The following is a 21460-nucleotide window of genomic DNA, read 5'->3' on the forward strand; positions in this document are numbered from 1 at the left end:
AGTGCTTTCAAAGGAAGGAAGGGATTCTCATGTGTTCAGAAGAACTTCAATCTGGGCAGCAGCAGAGGAATGATACTTGGGGACCTCTTCAGGCTGTACAAGGAGCTCAAATTCTGCAGACACAATGGATGGTAATGGTTGAAGTACTGCAGAAGCAGAAACTGCTTGTTTGAGTAGGGAGACATGAAAACCGGATGAACCTGCCTATAATGGGTAGTCACTGTCTTATCAACACTAATAATGATGTTAGCTTCCGTAAATCTAATTTCATCATCAATAAGTAAGAGCGTGCATGGAGCGGTTTGATTTTTAAACCGAATTGGTTTTTCTTTTTAAAAAACTAGTTTTGATTTTTTTCAAACTAGTTTGGAACCGGTTTCAAAACCGGTTTATGGTTAATAACTAGTTTTGATTTAAAACTGGTTTTAAATCAAAACCGGTTTTCAAGTTAAAACTGATTTTGAATCAAATTAAATCCATATATGATTTTTTTTTTCCTTCTCAGGTCCAAATCTAATTACTGAGATACTTTTCTGCATATTGAAAGCTTTCCACAATGGCATAAACTCTGAATCACTGATGTGAAAATAGATAATCTAGGACTCATAGACGTGCACTCCATTTCACAATACAGCTCAAGAACTTCCGGAACCTCATCCTTTTTGGCATAACTGCATCATATGAGAGTATGTAACAGCTATGATTATCAGTGATTAACCCATAACACTTATTTTGAAAGAAGAAATAAAAGAAAAAGAACCATAACAAAATGAAAGAATACCAACCACTGTTTATATGCTTACCATCTTCAAAACCTGCATCAGCTTGTTCTTTTGGGTTGATTTTCATCTTAAGAGTTCTGAGAAGATGGTGATGGAGATTTTTCCCTTTTTACATCGAACGATGAACAATCGCCAAGAATTTTCAAAGAATAATTACTCACATCAATACCTTTTCACCTTTTTCATCTGAAAGGGTATTTTATTTTCAGTAGCTATTTCCTTGAACTACAGAGATCAATCTTTTTGCAGAGTTCTCCGGGCTGAACAGAAGTGATTAAAAGTGGAGCTTAATAATCCACCAATTCGATGCACTGTGCCCTAGCGATGTGGATGAATATTTGAAATTCAAAGCAAAAATAAAAACGGTTTAATATGGAATAAAATGGATATCCAAATTACTTTTATGGATCAGTAAAGACCTGTTTTAGAAAATGAAATTCAGTTTAACATAAAATCGGTTTTTAAAAAAAATTATTTTTTAAGTACAGATCAATTTGGTTATGGATCAATTTGAATCTTTTGGATATTTTAAACACCCCTAATAAGAATATGCTAGTTTTCATTCACATACTACTCTGAAAATCAGAGTCAGCATTATAGCATTTTAATTTCTCTCATCAATTGTAACTAGTGTAGACACATCCAAGTCTGACTATAAGCATTTGAAGAAACCTGCTATAAAACCTTTGAGCTACAATCTTTGTCGCTACTGTACTATGTTGTCGCTAAAAAAACGAACAAACACAAATGGATCTTATAACAGTATTGGAAACTTTTAGAACAAGTAGCTTAAAAGTAATTAAAATCATTAGTTAGAAATAAATATTTATATGCTTAACATAAACAAAGATATAAGTTGATTACAAAATAATTGGGGAACATTTAGACTGCTCTTTCACGCAGTAAGCGAGTTTTTCTTTTTTGTTTATGAGGGCCTGTTTGTTTTGTTCTCCCCGTAGTTTCTTATAAAATATAAAGCATTGACAACTTCAAGCAAAATTAGTTGCATGAAAAAAAGGTACAAGTTAAAGAAATTAGTCCGGATTCGGTAGGCAGTTTCACAACTTTAAAAGCATCACTATTAAGGAAATGATTTCCCTTCATCTCCATTTACCTACGTACTGGGAAAATTTAGGCTAAGTGCCTCAGTGAGAAGTATAGCCTCTTTTTCATTCTGACCTGTCTTCCAGACCTTTAATTCTAAGGGATAAGCGGCAGTTTCATTCCAACGTTTGAGTACAGACATTGAAAAGGGCCCTCTTCTTTCTCCAGAAGGACCCAAACAATGCCAAATAGACATATCAGGATTCTCCACTACCTTTCTTCCTGCTGAAATCTCTGCAGTATTTGCATCCTGTTCATCACTGTCACTTAATTCAATTACATCTGCAGTTGAAATGCTAATTCCATGTTCTCCCACAGGAATAGCTGAGATACTTGTATCCTGTTTATCATTGACACTCCCCCCATTAGCATCAGCAACTGAAATACTTTGCTTTTCCTTGTTTGTTTGTTCAGCATTCCGGGTAGCGTTCAGATTTCTGCCATCTATACCAGAACCAGATTCAGTATAACTCAATAGTTACATTGCATAAAACACTTGGTACAAACATGAACTAAATTAGTGGCACATAAACTGTTCCTAGCTTAAGAAACTTTCAGAAGCAAGCGAAAGTCACTTTAGAATTCAGAACCTTAAAGAGAATATATTGAATTAATATCGGAACGAAATAATACAAATATGACAAAATACACATTAAATTCTAATTGACATGGATTTGGTTCTTTAAAACACAAAATTACTCAAATTTGTAGAGGGTTTTGATGAAAAGACAAATCACAGCATGAGCAAGATTGTAAAGTTAATTCAGAAAACAAAGGCAATATCGAGAACCCAATACATAGAGAAAATTTTAAAACAAAGAACAAAAGTAAAGTTATAAGGACACTATATACATAAAACGAGGGAGTCAGACAGGAAAGGCTGACAAACCTGCAACATTTGTTCTATTATCCAGAAAACGAGTAAAACAACTGTGTTTGGAAAAACGTCCAACAGAGTTACAAGTGTCTCCAATGGCTAATTCTGGCAAGCCATTTTGCTCAAGCTTATCTTTTCTTGGGGAACCCTCCGGTGACATATTGTTATCAACTATTTCAGGAATTACTTTTGGAATGTCACTTAATAAACGTGATTGTTCCGATGGAGTCTCGAGCTTCATTTTTCGGTCCATGTACTCAGAAAGTGTATTGAAATATGGTTAAGGCCCAAATTTGCTATTCACAGCTATTATAAAACACCATGCAGAGAAGAATACAAAACAATATATCAAAAATAAAAACGATATTAACAGCTTTCAGTTTATAGTTTACAACCCCTCTTTCCTACTTGGTAGTGATTAAGAGCTTGGCATGCTTGATCAAGCATTAAATTGGTAATAATTCATAACACTTTGGCCTTTAGCTTATAATCCCAGGTAACAATCTATAATCTACATCATGAAAGGATATTCTTTCCTCCATCCCTTTACATTGGCCTGATCGATGCGAATTTGTAACAATGTTAACTCCCTTGGGATCCACTTCCACATAAAGCAGAAGAGAAAGACAAATATCAGTAAAAAAAAATGATAATTCTGAGGTACTTTTATGGTCTAAAAGAATCAGGAGCGTTCAATGATTTTTACAAGCCATTAGCAAAATGAAGCATAAGATATAAAGGATTAAAGTGCTAATTTAAGGGAAGATTTTAAAATTTTCAGTTTGACTAATAGGGGTTTAGCGCCTGCTCGTATGTGCTTAATTGAGTTTCATAATTATAAGTTCTAATTTCTATGCATGTATCACAAGTTTTTACCATTCAATTATGTTAAATAGTAAGTGGACATTTGCCCATGTTGAGTCCTATCTTAATAATAGCAAAAAGGATTTAGACAACATATAGTGTTTGTTTAGCATGTCTTATTTTTAACTTTTCTATTCCTTAGAAGCTGAAGTTTAGCCAAACATAATTTTATAAAAGCTCTTATAATAAAAAGAGTTTTTCATTTTATAATGAAGGGAAAAAAAAGAAGCTAAAAGCTCCCAGGAAGAGATTTTATTTAAGATGTATGCCAGCTTTTTGGAATCCTCATATGTGTTTCTCAATTTTTCCTTTATTCTAAACTTGTGTTTATAAATTTTATTCTTTACCCTAATGATTAACTCTAAAGACATTCATCTCCCCCCTTCAAAACCCTAAGAACAACTTTATACAATCATCAAAGAGCTTTTAGCTTTATTTTTAAGCTCTTCTTTCAACTTTAATTTAAAAGTAGCTTTTAGTTTTTTAAAAAAATGTGTCAAAGAGACTCATAATATCCATATGATACATACATGCTTTATTATATCTTCATGCAGACTTCTGGCTTTCTGTTCAAGTTCAAGCTGTGAAACACAAAAAGGTAGTTGTCATCTGTTCGCATTATTCTACTAATCCAATAAATTAAATTATTCTATAAATCAAATTCTTACTCATATAAAACATAATGCTCACACCACAAGAGAAAGCCCATACAATCAGTGTGGTCTAAAATGGCTGAAAAAATAAATGATTAAAGGCCCGGGCCCAAAAGTAGAACTGAGCACACATAGGTATATAGCAAGTAAATCTAAAGCATGCTTCTGTTTCTCGAGAAGCTATAGGTATTAAAGCCCCTACCCTGTGATCTACATCATATCCCACATAAACCCTCTCCTCCCCACTGCCCTCGGGTCCACTTGCCCCTTCCCTATGTCACTGACATATATTAGCTTCAACCACAGGACATTAAACATCAATGAATGCTAGATTGGGCGTGAAGTGAAAGGACCGGCCCTTAAACCATGCAGGAGATATAGCTTTCATTGCTTTCTACAATCGGCAAAATTAGACTTTGACTTCAGTGCTCAAGACTCAAACATGTTTTGGCTCCTAACTTTAGGTTTAAGTTTACCAAAAGAAATAATGAGTACGATATTATCTTTGTGGATAGTCAAGGATTATCTAGCAAGTGAAACTTGAGTCTAAGCCTAGAGTTTGAAGAAACACATATTTGATCACATCACTGAACATAAAACTTTTTACTGTACACACTAAATCATTCATACACAAAACTTACTACAGTAGGCTGTTTGAGCACACCATTTCTCATTCTCTTATGCAGATCTTGACATTCTTCCTGCAGATAATGCAAGATATAACCATGAATCCACATAAAATATGCCAACAAGATCCTGAAAGCTAGGCATAATTTCATAAAGAATATGGACATGCAGACCATATATTAGAGATTACAACAATAAACTCTGACGAGTATAAATGATGATCACCTCAAAAACCCATTTAATCAACATTCAACACCTTACAGAAAAATGGTTTAGAAACGTGAATTATCCAATTTTCTTTAGAAACTGTTACTTATTCTGCTCCAATGTCTCTAGAAATAGGGGGAAATTGAAGCAGAAAATCCTTTTACAAAAGCATTGTCAGAAGTATTGAAAATAGATTAATAAGAAGTCTTACATCGTTATACTAATCTTATGTAATTATTATAGTCGCTTTATATAATAGTGCCTCCATTATGCTATTGTAAGACACGGATTTAAACATTTGCCTCTCTTTTCCTTGTTATAAACATGGTATCAAAGCAGTACCACCCACCATGACATGTCCCATTGCTTTTCCACTGTCAAGTTCCGTAAAATTCGGAACTCTTCATTGATTATTTTTTCCATCATTCTCCTATTTATATTCTCCTTATAAATCGAGTGACTTGTAACGAATGGCGGTGAGGTGAATATAGTATAGACAAGCTGGACGTAGCCTACATTGAATGAACCAGGGTAAATTATTGTGTCAATTCTCTCTCTCTCTCTCTTTCTCATTTCGTTTGCGATTTGTGTGTGATTGTAGATTTCCAACATTTGGTATCAAGAGCTTTGATTTTGCGACCGGGGTTCCTGTGGTAGATTGGGGTTTCGCGATTTGGGATTTTTTCTCTGTATAGAGAAAACTGTGAAATTGATCTAGAGAGGATGTCGACTGGCCAATCACGAATCGAGGTTGAAAAGTTCAAAGGAAAAGGGTTCGAGTTAAGGAAATTGAAGGCGGAGGCTTTGCTCGTTGACAAGGGACATGTGGTATGTGATCGAAGATGATAATCAATCGGTACCAACGAAAACTGTCGATGACGGAACGTCGGAGGGAGGCAAGTTGAAGGAGTTAAAGGCGTGGACCAGAGAGGATCAAAGGCGTGAATCCTGATCTGGTTATGCCTGGGAGATAACGTTCTGGTGAACGTAACTTCTGAGAAGACCGTGAAGGATCTCTGGACAAAGCTGGGAAGCCTCTATCAAAGCAAGTCACTCGTAAACAAGTTGTTCTTGCGAAGGAAGCTGTATAATTTGCGGATGAACGAAAGTGATTCTTTCTCTGCTCATTTAAATGAATTTAACATTGTTTAAGCACAACTTTCTTATATAGATATAAATCTGGACGAGGAAGATAAAGCTTGCACCTTGCTGTGTTTACTGTCAAACTCTTGGGAGCATATCACTGTTTCAATCGGTACTAGCATCAATAAAATGTCATGCGAGATGGTTGTTGCTGCCCAATCGTCTGAGGAGATGAGAAGGGTAGGTTCTGAAGGTACCAATAATGAGGCTCTGATCGTTAGAGGGAGGAGTGGCGACAGATCGAAGTCTGGTCAGAGAGGAAGATCGAGGGACGATCAAAGTCCCGTGATAAATCTGAAATAAGGTGCTGGAGGTGCAAACAGGTTGGACACTTGAGGAGGAATTGCAGAAATAAAAGCATAGGTCCTCATGAGAAGCGGGATAATCCACCACCTTCTGGTTCTGGTACCAAGAAGGATGATGGAGATAGCGTAAGGGACCTGTACATGGCGTTTGACAGTCATAGCGACTGCAAAGACTGGTCATTGACACTGTGGAGCATTATTCCATATGACACCTCATAGGGGGTGGTTCTGCACCTATGAATCATATTCTGGTGGTACAGTTAGAATGGGAAACGACACTACTCATGCTATTGTGGGGCGTTGAAAGGTAAAGCTGAAGATGAATGACAGAACAATTAAGAATCTGCCGGACGTAATGCATATTCTGAGGCTTACCAGAAATATGATCTCTGTTGGTAAGTATGGCAGATGCAGGTATTAATTTCAGCAGTGACAAGTATTCTTGCAAGCTAACTCGGGGAGCTTTGGTGATTGCAAGAGGACACTGCTATGTTATGGCATAGGAGGCTGGGGAATATTGGAGGAAAAGGTCTGGAGACTCTAACATCAAAGAAGATGGTGGATGGAATTCTGAGCTGCTCTATGGGGTTTGAATTATGCGAGCATTGCCTGCAAGGGAAGCAAAATCGGGTATCTTTTGATTCCATAGGAGGAAGAGTTAAGGGGATTCTGAACCTGATGCACAGCGATGTGTTTGGCCCTACACCTGTAGCATCACAAGGAAAATCAAGGTATTATGTTTCTTTTACTGATGATTTTTCAAGATATCGTGGTTATATTTCTTGTGTAGCAAGGATGAAGTGTTCGATAAATTCCGCGAGTTCAAGACTTTGGTGGAAAATCAGTTTGATCGAAGAATCAAGGTGTTGAGAACTGACCATGGAAGAGAGTTCTGTTCAACAAAATTTGATCAATTTTGTGCAATCAATGGGATTGCAAGGCAGAAGACTACTCCCTACTCACCTCAACAGAATGGTGTGGCAGAGAGATTGAATCGGTCTCTCATGGAGAAAGCATGGAGTATGCTGCGCGGTGCAAGCTTGACAGCTGAGTTTTGGGCGTAAGCAGTGGCTACTGCTTGTTATCTGAAGAACAGATCTCCTACATCGACCTTGAAAGAGAAGACTCCGTACGAAGCACTGTTTGGGCGTAAGCACGGAGTATGCTGTGCGGAGAAAGCACAGACTCCTACATCGACCTTAATCGGTCTCTCATGGAGAAAGCACGGAGTATGTTGCGCGGTGCAAGCTTGACAGCTGAGTTTTGGGCGTAAGCAGTGGCTACTGCTTGTTATCTGAAGAACAGATCTCCTACATCGACCTTGAAAGAGAAGACTTCGTACGAAGCACTGTTTGGAAAGAGGCCAGGCATATCTCATGTCAGTGTTTGGCAATGAAACATATGTACATGTACCCAAGGAGAGAAGAAGCAAGCTTGACAATAAACCTGAGAAGTGTGTCTTTATTGGGTACAAGTTGTGGAATCCTGATACTCGAGGTGTAACTTGCAGTAGAGACGTGTTCAGGGAATCTAGGCCGAATGAGATTTTTCCAAAATCTCCTGAAGAGCCACAGACTGTGAAGTTAGATGTAGGTTTGAAAGAGGATGCAGTAAACTCAAATGTTGGAGTGGAAAGTTCAAATTCTAAAGCTACTGAACATAATGAGGTTGAAGATGAAGATTCTGAAACTGAGGCTGAAGTTAAAGCACCAATGATGAGAAGGTCCACAAGGTAAAGAAGACCATCTGAAAGGTATACACTTGAAAACTATATTCTCTGTGCTAGTCATAATAGTTGTGCCCTGAATATTACAGGTGATGATCCAATCACTGTAAGACAAGCTAGGAACACGGAGGATGCCAAACAAGGGAGGAAGCAATGAAAGATGAGATGAAGTCTCTGATGAAAAATCAAACTTGGAGTTTGGAGAAACTACCTGCAGACCGAAAGGCGATTGGTTGCAAGTGGGTGTTCAAGAAAAAGGTTGGTGCCAATTGGGAGATTGAGCGCTACAAGGCTCAATTGGTTGCAAAGGGATATTCACAGACAAAAGAGGTTGATTATTGTGAGGTGTTTTCACCTGTTGCAAATTAAATTCAATAAGGCTAGTTTTGTCTGTAGCAGCTGCATATGACCTAGAGGTGGAGCAGCTGGATGTGAAGACAGCTTTCCTTCATGGTGATTTGGAGGAGGTTATTTACATGAAGTGTTGGATATATAAAACCATTAATGTAGCCTCACCCATCAGCTTAAGCTTTTGGGTTGAATTGGTTCTTTACATGAAGCAACCAAAGGGGTTCATAGTAAAGAGGCAAAGAAGAGTTAGTTTGCAAGCTGAATAAATCTTTGTATGGCCTAAAGCAGTCCCCCAGGATGTGGTACATAAAGTTAGACACTTATGTGTTGAAGCTTGGGTTTGACCGTTGTGATGCTGATCATTGTGTTTATGTGAAAAGGTTAGAAGGTGACTTTGTTATTCTAACTTTATATGTTGACGACATGTTACTCGTTGGAAACAGTTTGAAGATGATCAACACTCTTATGCTAGTGCAGTCGGGAGTCTAATGTATGCCATGATTTGTACTCGGCCTGATATTGCTCAAGCAGTGAGAGTATTGAGCAGGTATATGTCCAAGCCAGGAAATGAGCATTAGACGGCAGTGAAGCGTGCGTTCCATTATCTTCGTGGTACGTCTGACCTTGGGTTATGCTATAAGGCGTGAAGGGCTCAAGGGAACAGACATTATTAGAGCTGAGATACTTTGTGGATGCTGATTAGGGAGGTGACATTGATAGTAGAAGGTCTACAAGTAGATATGTTGTTTCCTCATTCGGCAGAGCTATCAGTTGGATGAGTATGAGGCAGAGCACTGTTGCTTTATCTACTCCAGAGGCTGAGTACATAGCTTTGACACATGTTGTTGAGGAAGCTTTTTGGTTGTGGAGATTGTGCAAAAAGCTTGGCTTTGCACAAGGAGATATGATCGTTGGGTGTGACAGTCAGAGCGCCATTTTCTTCGCTAAGAACCCATGTTTCCATGCGAAGACCAAGCATATCAGCATACAGTACCATTTCATCAGAGAGAAGATTGAAGACAAGGTTGTATGGCTGGAGAAGGTTGACAAAAAGGTCAACAATGTTGATTTTTTGACCAGGGCAGTAACTTCAGAGAAGTTTGAGGTGTATAGCTGCATTGGGGTTGCAGAAACATGTGAAGCATTCACCAAGTGGGAGAATGTTGGATATAGCTCATACTTCGCATGCTGATGAGGGTCCTTGTTGTCGGGGTCAGCAGAAAGGCAATTGGGATCCCGCGCCCAGGTGAGCAGGCGGAGGTCCGGGGTAGCCGCCCTGGCGAGTGTCCGGGGGGCAGCGCCCCCGGGCCCGTAGAGCCTAGGTACTGTTGTGGGCCTCTATTTTATTGTATTTTTTTTTCTTAGTAGTTTGGACTTGGGCCCATGAATAGCTACTGTTAGGGTTTTATAATGCTATTTATAATTCTCCTTGTAAACCGAGTGACTTGTAACGAGTGGCGGTGAGGTGAATATAGTACAGACAAGCTGGACGTAACCTAGATTGAATGAATCAGGGTAAATCACTACTGTGTCAATTCTCTTTCTCTTTCTCTTTTCGTTTGCGAAGTGTGCGATTGTCGATTTCCAACATTACCAATATGCCTCACACTTTTCCGACGAGCTTTCTTGACCAAACCACCACAGACTAATATGCCTTGAACCCTTCTACCTAAATCTAGTGTTTTCGAGTCATGGGTCCACCGTTTCAAACTTTCCATAGCGAGCCCAACATATTTTCCCGTAATCGGATAATTTCTCTGGGGAGATTTTGGGGCAATGACTGACAAATCTGAATTGCAACAGAGAGACGAGTCCATCCATCAAATACCCAAGTCCAAAAGCCTTTGAATGCGCTCTCCTGAAGACTTTTTCCTTCCCTACACTATTATCCACGCACACTTTTTTCTTGTTTCATATGACCCATGGCCGATTCAGGTTCTTTTGTCCCTCTAAAGGATAATCTGATGCCTGAGGCACCCATTTTCAGAAATTATGTCAATGCTTATATACGGAGAAAGTTAGTTGTCGACTCTTCTTTCATCAAATATGGCTCTTCGTGTCATTGTTTATCTTTTTTGCAATGCTAACATAGCATTGTGGGGAGAAATTTGAAAGTTGCATTCTAGCCCTATCCGTCTTCGTCCCAGTTGTTGCCTAACCTTGTTGGACTTTATCATATATGTGCTTTGGTTGGGTCTCCTATGTTTTCATGTGATTGAAGCTTCCAAATTTTGTCCTTAATGAACTTGGAGAAGTTTTAGTTCTTGTTGTGTATACTTGTTTGCCAGGACATTTCTGCTAATGGCGATCCCAACAAAAGTCTCTTCTTCCTTGGTTATGCCAAATTTTTTAACCAGCTCTTCAGGTTGATGGTCATTCCAGCCACCTTGTTGAGTATGGAACAAGAAAAAAGTGTGCGTGGATAATAGTTGCTATGGAACAAGAATAACATAATGGACACTTTCCATTTTTCATCTCTCTAACGTATTCAATATCCCTGAGTTGACTATGCAACCATGTTTTGTGAAGCCGAAATATATTAGTTGGTTAATTTTTCATTTGTAAGGATTCATTTTTAACAAGTTTAAAGCTATAGTAAGCTTTAACTTGACAGGGAGTATAAGAAGTATTGAAAATAGGTTAATAAAAAGTCTCACATCGATATATTAGTCTCATGTAATTATTATAGTCGCTCTATAATAGAGTGTCCATTATGCTATTTTAACACATGGATTTAAACATTTGTCTCTTTCCCTGATATTCATCAAGCATTAATACCTCAGAAAAGTCATCATCTGAAATTTTGCAGATGGGTACATCTTTAGGTACATTGGAAAGCTGAAGCAGAATTTCTTTGTTGATTTCATCATTCTTCGAAGATCTGTTTATTCCTGTGATTGATGAAGAAACAGAATGTCAATGTATGCATGTCAGTAAAGTATCATAGCCAGTAAAAGAACATCACTCATGTTAACTTTCTACAGCAATGTACTATGCCACTAAAGGACAAACATTCTAATCCAAGCTTTTGATTTTATACTTCTTTTTTCTTTTTTTGATATGTGCTTAGCATACAATGCATGACTCTGTTTTATGTAATATTTTTTTCTTCCAATTGAAGCAAATTACAGTCAAAATTACATGCATAATCCACTAATTCTTTTAAAAATCCTTTAATCATATATAATCCTGAAGCTCAAGATAAAGTTGTTGTGTGCTTAATCAGATTGATGTCTTAAATCACACTAGTCTGAAAACATTAATATTACTCAATTAGATGAGAAAGTGGTAGTTTGCTTCATTAGTCAAAAATTCAAAGGCAGTTAGTATATATAATTGCACCATTTGACATAATATAGCATGGATGAGTAGTATACTTTCACCCCAGCAAAATCAACTACTATACTTCCACAAAAAATATTGTATGGTTGACTATTTATGACTGGTAACTTCCTGCCATCACAAAGACTTACCTATTACTTGTGAGAGCAGGTAGGAATTCTTCTGTAAATAGTCATACGGGTCAGATTTGATTCTTACAAAACTTCCCAACACTTTGTCATCAAAAGTTTCTGGTTGCTTCAAAAGCTCCTCCACTAAACTCCTCTTTAAGTAGACAAGCTTGAGGTTTGAACTAACTATGGCAGCAAAATAGCTTTGACGCTCTTTAGAAACTAGGTTCTGACGAGACATGGTATTTGAGATCAGGTTTCTCTGCCTTGAAAATTTGAATGGCTCATTATCATCCCTATCTTCTGAACTACTAGTGGTATCATCCATTTTCTCAACGTTATCGGCAAAATGTGGTGCTAGAAGGTTTGTTATGTTGTTTCTATTCACTGATTTCCTCCCTAGTAAAGACCTTAGTTGTGGATCACAAAGTACCTTTCTTTTTTTCTTGGGGTCAAAAAGTTTGTTCTCTCTACAGTACTCAATAATGATTGAAGCCACATCATGTTCGGAAAATTCTCTGCTAGTGTCTCTACCAATGTGTTTAAGAAATCCTATGAGACTTCTTGAACCCCAGCCAATAAACTCCTTTTTCTTATCTTTCCCCTTTCCTTTTATTGATTTTAGCTTTGCCATGCACTTCTTCTTTTTCCTCATTGATTTAACTTTTGTTGTGTCATTCAGGTCATCATAATCAGAAATTATAAAGTTACTTTCATCTTCAGATTCTTCAGTATCATCTTCCCCTTCACCAATTTCATCTAGATCCAAGTCACACTTGTTTTTACCATTCTTAAAGAAGCTATGAGCGGAATGTACATGTTCAGAATTCAGCCCTTCTTTTTGTTTGATAACTTCATAATATTCTGAAAATAAGCCTTCATATGTCTCTGGATCTTTGAAATCTATCTTTCCCTGTTAATAAAAAAGCATGTAAGAATAAAGAGATATAAAGAAAAAGAAAATTGTGCTATAAGGCACAGATAAAGAGATAAACTTTCACTACTCAATTCCAAGTTACCAACCAAGAAATAATTAAACATTTTTTAAACTCAATGAGAAAAACGTTCTCAGCTATGGACCACCATAGACGCTTTCATGTTTGTCTCCTAAAACCCTATAATTTCAACATAGTTTATGCTGTAAAATTCTACAACTAGGCTTACGCTGAAATTTTATTCAATCATGTGAAGCTTTCCATTCATCAGAATCCACCAAGCATCCAACATTAAAAAAAAGTATTTTTGCACTCATTATGATTTCTTAGTTAAAATTCAATTGAAGTCCGACTCTTTAAGAAAAATAACAGAGATAAACCTGTTAGAGAATGTTTTTCCAGGTTTCTCTTTCAAAAATAAATAGAATAAGTTTAAAAACATTAAAACAAAAATACTAACACAGAACAAGAGCCTCTGTGATATTATTATTATTGCTCTTGCATAACAATCCTGCATTGTTTTAATTGTGAATTCTTCCCACTAACATTGGTAATTCATGTAAAAAATTTCAATTTGCAAATATATATAAATAAGTAATCATATAGCAGTAAGACTGAGTATATGCACTGTAAGTTTGCTACGGCTAGAAGAGAAGATCAAAATTTCGTGCATATGCTAGGGCAAGAACTACCAAAGAAGAATGCTTTAAGATATCTGGGGTCAATATTGCAAAAGGGGAGAAAGATTGATGAGTATGCAAAAGGGGAGCAAGTTAGATGAAATGGAACAGTGGACCAAGATTTTTGTGTGATCAAAAAATCCCTCTAAATGTAAAAGGATAAATTTATAGAACAACAGTAAAGCCTGTAATGTTATTCGGTTTCAATGTTGGCCACCACATACGCAACATGAGCATAAAATAATAGTGAAATAAGAATGTTAAGATGGATGTGTGGCACCAGTGGTTCAAAAGATGACATAACATAGATTGAGATCGTTTGGGTGTCTTCTTCAAAGACCACTAGATGCTCCCGTAAGAACAAATGTTTGTAGCAGAGAACACGACACACAGAGGTAAAGTTCAGTCGAAAATTACTTTGGAGAAGGTATAAAACAAGACTTAAAGGAGTGAAAATTAGATTGACGTACAATTTGTCTTGAGACGAGAGGAAAATTAATTTAAGTTTTATTTTTTTTTATTTCATTTGTCTCTCTTATTTATTTATTTTTCTTCAATCTTTTCTTGCTTTTTATTTGAACACATTGACCATCAGCCCCAACTAATTTGGAGTAAAGATTATGTTGATGTAAGACACTAGGATTGGTCTAATGATGAAGGATTTTGGTAGTTTGCATGAGGTCATAGGTTTTTATCTCAGTATCATAATTGTAAAAAAAAAAAAGGTGATGTTGATGTTTTAAAATTTAGGATTCCAAATACTTTAACAGGTTTTTTTTCTCTTTCTCTTGCTGCATATAACACATAGAACGAAAATAATCTTACCCCATCAGAATCAACATCAGCATTTTCTTCAATTAGAAATGCAAGTTTTGAGCAGTGACTGCAAAGTCCTTTGTTCCCCTTCACAGACGCAAATTCAGCATCATAAAAGCATTTCCCACAAACAGCATTTGGGCAGCAAATGCACTTAAACTTTGAGGCTTTACGGCAAAGAGAGCAAAAATGTAAAGCTGCAAAAAGCATTTATTCAAAAGTCATTCAGTACCAAATGGATAAAAATACATTTAGGCATAATGTCTTAAACACGGACAGATGAAAGAAACAAGAAAAGAAAAATACATTTAATCATGACATCGACTTTCAGCATATGATCACTTTGCCAAGAAATTTTTGTCTTTACCATCTATGAAATCTCTTACAGATGAAGTCAGATAAAACACCAACTTTTTAAGTATTTTTGAGAAAATCAGGATATGCAGGTTCAGATTATAAAGAGAAACTGGGGCATCTGCCATCTGCGCATATTTCCCAGAAATGTATAAGATGGGCAATCACATCTCATGGAGGTATTAATTGCTTAAATATATACCATGCTAAAAAAGGAAATGTATTTTAATGCCTTACAATAATGGTAGAGAGATAGGTTGAAGCAACTTACCACAAGTCCAATGACTGCCATTCTTCAAAAAGGAATCATCTTCTCCCACACAAGCAGGATGATAGGCTTTAAGGCAATCCCTTTAAATAAAATGAGTTAATTAACTATAAAAAAGAAAGTCACTTCCAGGACAAATTATATCCTTGTAAAATGATCCAAATCCAGATCCATCATTAATTTGACAAGCATAACTGTGATAAGGATGGCCTAGCCTGATTACAACAAACTCGTGCAAATTTCTAAGTAAACCACATTCTACCAACAAAAAACAAATAACACCTAAAGTACCACCAAATTATTTGTTAAACCCAAAGTTTTCGAATTTTTTTTTTTTTTTGGCAAGGCCAAGCACATACTGTAAAATAGGAAACAAGAATGAAATGACTGCTACATAAATGCTGCAAACAAGCACAGGGAAAAATTTATCCATATACCTCACCTTTCTTTAAAAAAAAATGCTCTGACATAAATAATATTAGTGAACAGTCTGAATATTCTTTAGTAAATAAAAATACCAAAGCTCATATATTTAAACTTTAAAATATATTAAGAAATTGCATGTTCTCTTTTATTATAGATTAGCCTGTGACTACCAAGGAAGTAAGAAACTCAATTCAGCATATCAAGTCACTTCACATAAATCTCAACCGTGTCATGGGAACAAGTAGCTCCTTCTAGCCTCCGAAGCTGACTCCACTTGAATTTATATATGATATAATAAAATTGTAAGCTGGGGTATCATCCCAACAAATTGCTCATGCAACAGCAAGCAACATTATAGACGCTTGAAAACAAGTTTACAGGGCTAATAACTGGGATAAGCAATGGTGCATGGATACTACTCTAAACAGTTTCCGAACTTGCCATACCCTACTGGATATGTATCTGGTACCGGTACTTATTGGATACAGTCATACAATGGGTATGCACCCAATACTCTCTTATCACTCAAGTACAAGCCAGTCCATACCAAGTTTGATAACTAAGGGATTTGGTTTGCTACTAAATGAAACAAACTGCTACTTCACTTCATTCAAAACTTCTTCCTTCCTTAAATATTTTTACTTACTTAAGTTAGAACATTATGAAAATTATACTTATCTTATGATTTAGTTACTTCATTGTTTATGTTTTTATATTGGGACAGGACATCATACCTATCTTTTTTCATGCCTACTCTATCTATTTTTATCCGCACCGTTACATCACAATCTCAACCAACACTGGGAGGAAAGAGGAAAGAGGAAAGGTGAAGGCCAGTTGAGATTGTGATCTAACTGTGTATAGAAGTAGGTCCAGTAGGCATAATATCGTATCCCTTTTATATTTATATATAATATATCCTACTATACTTATACCCTTGTTATACTGTACCTATACCTGTACCAGTATAAGTACTCGTACATGTATCCATGCAACTTAGGGGATAAGTTGGTTGAAAATTATATCAGATATCCCCCATATTTCTTAGCCAACTTAAAAGTTCTAAACTATTTAAGCACAGAAATGACCTGTGCTAATGTTAGTGAACCTTATTGATTTAAAACCATGTGCAGAGAAAAATGAGCTAAACTCCAATTAATAATTCTCATTTTATAAAAATTAAAATAGCATGCAGTTGTGTTTCTGAGCATACCTGAAATCACACACCCTCAGTAACCCTCCATCCTTACAGTGGAAACACCAATCCTCAGCAATCTCCTCCTTCTTTCTTTTGTTCTTTCTCACCATCTCGCTTTACAAAAATAAAAAATGAAAACCACAGCTTAATGTAGTTGAAGAAAACCAAAATCAGGGAAAATATCAACGACCCATTTGCCAGAAGAAGAAAAAAAAATGCATTACACTAAAACCTTAAAAGAAAACAAAATAGAATGAAATGAAATGGATAGGTCGGACAATGCATTACGGTAAAACCTTTAAATAAAATTAAAACTGTGAGAGTAGGATTTAAGTGAAGAACAATGAGCAGGTCAGTGAAAGTTTCAAGAAACCTGCAAATGTATGCTCAGTGACGGCAAATTTAGTTCAAGTTCTTTTGGGCAGTAGAAACGGCAAAGAATAGCGAACCACCGTTAGTGAAAAAGTGCTGCACTATTAATAATAAGGGGAAAAGTCAGCAATGCCTGGTTTGCGTCGGAATCACACTTTGCAGGTGTATTGGATTGGGAGGATTTTAATGAATTATTTTGGGAAAAAAAAAATTATTGGTATTTAATTAAGATTTTAATGAACTAAAAAAAAAAGTTACGTGCTATTCAATTAGGATTTTAAGAAGATTATTTTAGAATTTGTCTAGATTCATCAGTATTCAATCAAAATTTAAAACAATGAAAAAATAATCTTGTGGTATTCAAAAATCTAATGATTTTAATGAATTTTCTATTGGCGTGGATTTCGCGAGATTTTTTAGTAAGAAATATAAATAGGATGTCCTCTCACAATCTCATCCTAATCCATAGGATTTCTTGAGATTTATCTGCAGTGTTTCCTTCTTCATTTGGCAAGTTGATCCGCTCAAAATCAGGTTCCGTCATGGAAGCTTCGTCAAAATTCAAAAATAGCATATTTTTGAGCGATTTTCGTCACAAAACAACTCAAAAACATCAACGAGATTTTAATATAATCTAACTCAAAGAAGCATACTTTTGAGCCATTTTTTAGATTTTTTTGAAAGTTTAAAAAGTGTTTTGTCAAGCTATGGGTCGCAGTTTTTCTTAGCACAAAAATGTGTGAATTTTGTATTAAAAATAAAATAAAACAGTGGAAAAATAATAGGGGAACTAAAACCCTCAAACCAATTTCAATTTACATCAATGAAACAATATCAATTTAAAAAAAGATTTAAACTTTTATAAAATGAACCTTATATTTCGTAACAATACATTCATGAATAAAATTCCTTCACTATAGAAAATGATTTCAAACAATTTATATATCAATAGATAACTTAAAACTTATTTTTCAAAAGCTCTAAAGCAATTTAAGCTTTCAATATATCGATTAAAAAAATTTGAAATTTTTTTTTAAACTTTCTTGTATTAAAACCAAAAAATTAAATATTCAATGAAAATATGCATATGATATATGGTTAGAAAACTTTCATCACGTAGAACAAAAATCCCAAGATTTTTAAGATCAATTGCAAAAAATTCCAAACAAAATCTTATCAAGAACTTTATGTTCTATACGCAAATTCATAATTATTTTAATAATTAAAAAAATTGGGTCTTATAATCATATATGCATAGCTTTATACCAAATGAAAAAGATAATTTTCAACCCATTGGTCAGACCCAAGAGTAGTAACGAGAAAATGCTAATGCATGGAGGACTAGTATAACTTTAGATATGTAAAAAGATGTTGCTTAGTAATTTTGAATGTTTGTTAAAAACTATATTGTGTTTTACTAATTGAGAAAATTATATTAGGTTTTACTTTTTTTATTAATTTTATTGCATTTATTTGTTTTTTTATTGACTCTTGTAATTTTGAATGTTTCTTAAAAATTCATATGATTTTTTAAAATCGTATAAATTCATATTGTCCTTTCAAATTTTATAAATTATATTAAAATCATTTAAAATCCAATCTTATGAAATCTTGATTATAAAGAAAATATTTTAAAAAAGTCTTTAAAGCCCCTCCAATTCTAAATAGTCTTTTAAAATATATAAGATTTTTATCTCAAAAAAGTCTTTTAAAATTCTAATCCAATACATTCCCTTTATATTCTTGTAGTTTTTTTTGTTTATCATACATGTAGTTTGTAAAAAGTAAAAAATCACAGAGGCATATATACTAAAAAGTATACTCTTTTGCAAATTATAAGGGCATATGTGATGAAAAATCACAGAGATATAAGTGATTATGGAATAAATCACAGGAACGTTGGTGAACTTTTTCCTAATAATAATTACATGTTGTATTACATTATACAATTTTTTTTTTGTTTTTCATTTTTGGTAAACAACAACTTTTTTCTAATCACTTAAAAAAAGGTGTGGAACTACTCTAATTTTCTTCTTCTTTTTCTATGCATCGCGATCCACAATATTTATGTGTCTATGATATAATACGAGAAGTGTCATAAAACAATATATTCATAAAATCCATAATTTAAGGGAAAAAGTATTTATACAATTGTGGCAAAAATATTTGTCTGTCACATACAAAAAACTCTCGGGATACAATATCAAATTCTATAAAAAAAAAATTTAAAAAAATAGTGGATTCTGTTTTTGTCTCTGTGGCAGACATTACTTTTTTGCAGCTGCTACAAAAAAGTAATGCCCTATTTTAAAATTAAGAAAAATATTTTTTATTTTAAATAAAATAACTTTGTGTCATTTTAGATGAAATCACATCATTTTAGTGCATAATTGATATTTTTTATTCTCTATCCTCTATTTTCTCTTTCTTCCTAATTTTTTTTGGAGTAGAGAAGGTAAAAAATACCAAATATACACAAAACCACTTCGTTTTATTTAAAAAAGTACAAAGTTATGTCATTTAAAATGACAAATATTTTTCTCTTTAAAATTAAAGGAAAATTTTAGAATACCAAAAAAAAAAGGAAAATTTTACTTTCTAGCAAAAAAAAAGTAAAAATTTCAATTTAAATAATAAAGTAGATAATTAATGTCGTTTTTAAATATTTTATGCAACTAGTTGTGCTTAGGGGTATTCGTGGTCTGGATTGAATCAGTTTTGAAAGAAAAAATCATATGATCCAATCCTTTCGGTTTAATCATGTAATCATCCATTCGGTTTGGAATTTTTTTCAAATTCAATCCTTTCCAATTTTATTTGGTTTGGATTGTATCGGTTTTTGATTTTTTGAAAAGCCTAAGATTTATATGTTAATTATTGTGAAAATAACATATTTTTTGTATGTATCAGCTTTGTAAAGTTTGTATAATGATTATTGTGCAATCTAGAAGCATTGTTCAACAAAAAATGGAATTACCATCTTTTACCTCCAACAAAAAATTTATAATATGGTTGTCTGAGATATGAAGTAACCCAAATTGTCATCCTATAGAGGAGCTGTTATATAACAACAACCCATGTAATAAAAATATATTATGTACCTTATAAAAAAAAAGCATAACATAGATCAAGCACAATCCACTTTCTCCAACATGATGTGTTAATGGGTCTTGGATTTAAAATTTTGCTATATGATTTTTGGGTTGTGATTGGGGAAAAGCCCAAGTAGGTAGATGGTAAGGTTGGGGAATCATTGAATCGATTTGGATTGGACCGGTTTTCACCAACAAATCCAAAAACCGATCCAATCCAATAGATTTTGCGATTTTTTTTTTCTGTTTTTGATTTTCGATTAATTCAGTTTTTGATTTTTCGGTTCGATTATCGTGGTTTGAATCGGTCGATGAACACCCCTAGTTGTGCTCAAACCTGTGTAGGCAACTGGTTGCATAATAGATGCTTGCGCAATTGCCATGTGGCAAACTCTTATGAGTTGCACTTCAATTGAGGCGCAACTAGTTGCGCACCAGTTTAGTTACAACTCATTAAACCTTGCCATGTGGCACTAAGGTGAGCGAATAAATCTTTGGTACTACTGTTGTACTTAGATTAAGTGCATTTCATCAATGAGAGCATTACACATCAGAGGAGAGAGAAAAAATTTGACAGAAAAAAATAAAATTAACTGATATGTAATATTTTTATTGGTGGGATCCACTGAATCTTTAGTACAACAGTAGTACCAAAGATTTAACCTGAACTGATTTTTTTGCTTAACTAAACAGGTTCAAACCGGTTTCGGTTTCAAGAATTAAACAATTTTGTTTTATCTGAACTGATTTATTTTTCTCAGACCTATTCATGATTCAGAACCAATTTATGATTTATAGTTGGTTCTGAATCAATTCATGTATACTTTTTTTTTGGTAGATGAATCAATTCATGTATACTAATCATAATGGTCATGATAAAACCAACCAGGATTCAAAATAGTCGCAACTCTCAATAATTTTCCTTATTTTAATAAAAAATAATCAAATAAACTAAGATTCACGACGCCCTTAAATAGGTAACAAAAAAATTAATGAAAATTCTGAAACTATTTGTACAAAAATAAAAAGATAAAAAAATTGAAAAAAATTAAAAACTCAATGAAAACGACTCCGAAAGCCCAAATTAAGAATACCAAAAAAAAAATGCAGGTGCTTATTGCATACAATGAACCTTGATCAGAAGATCAATTCTAAAGGTCTAGTCAAATTAGAGTCCATTATGAAATGGTCATCCCGTGTCATTACCTATTCGGTCTCTAGCTCTCAA

General features: G+C 34.7%; 1 pseudogene; it reads right to left on the bottom strand.

Moving 5' to 3' along the window:
• Positions 1 to 1661: 1661 nt before the first annotated feature.
• On the bottom strand, positions 1662 to 17193 carry LOC133304481 (uncharacterized protein At5g08430-like; annotated as a pseudogene).
• Between the last annotated feature and the right edge of the window lie 4267 nt (positions 17194 to 21460).

The sequence above is a fragment of the Gastrolobium bilobum genome, unplaced genomic scaffold (assembly GCF_033153095.1).
Source record: "Gastrolobium bilobum isolate Gb01-03AN ecotype WA unplaced genomic scaffold, APGP_CSIRO_Gbil_v1 utg31211, whole genome shotgun sequence".
Taxonomy (NCBI): domain Eukaryota; kingdom Viridiplantae; phylum Streptophyta; class Magnoliopsida; order Fabales; family Fabaceae; genus Gastrolobium; species Gastrolobium bilobum.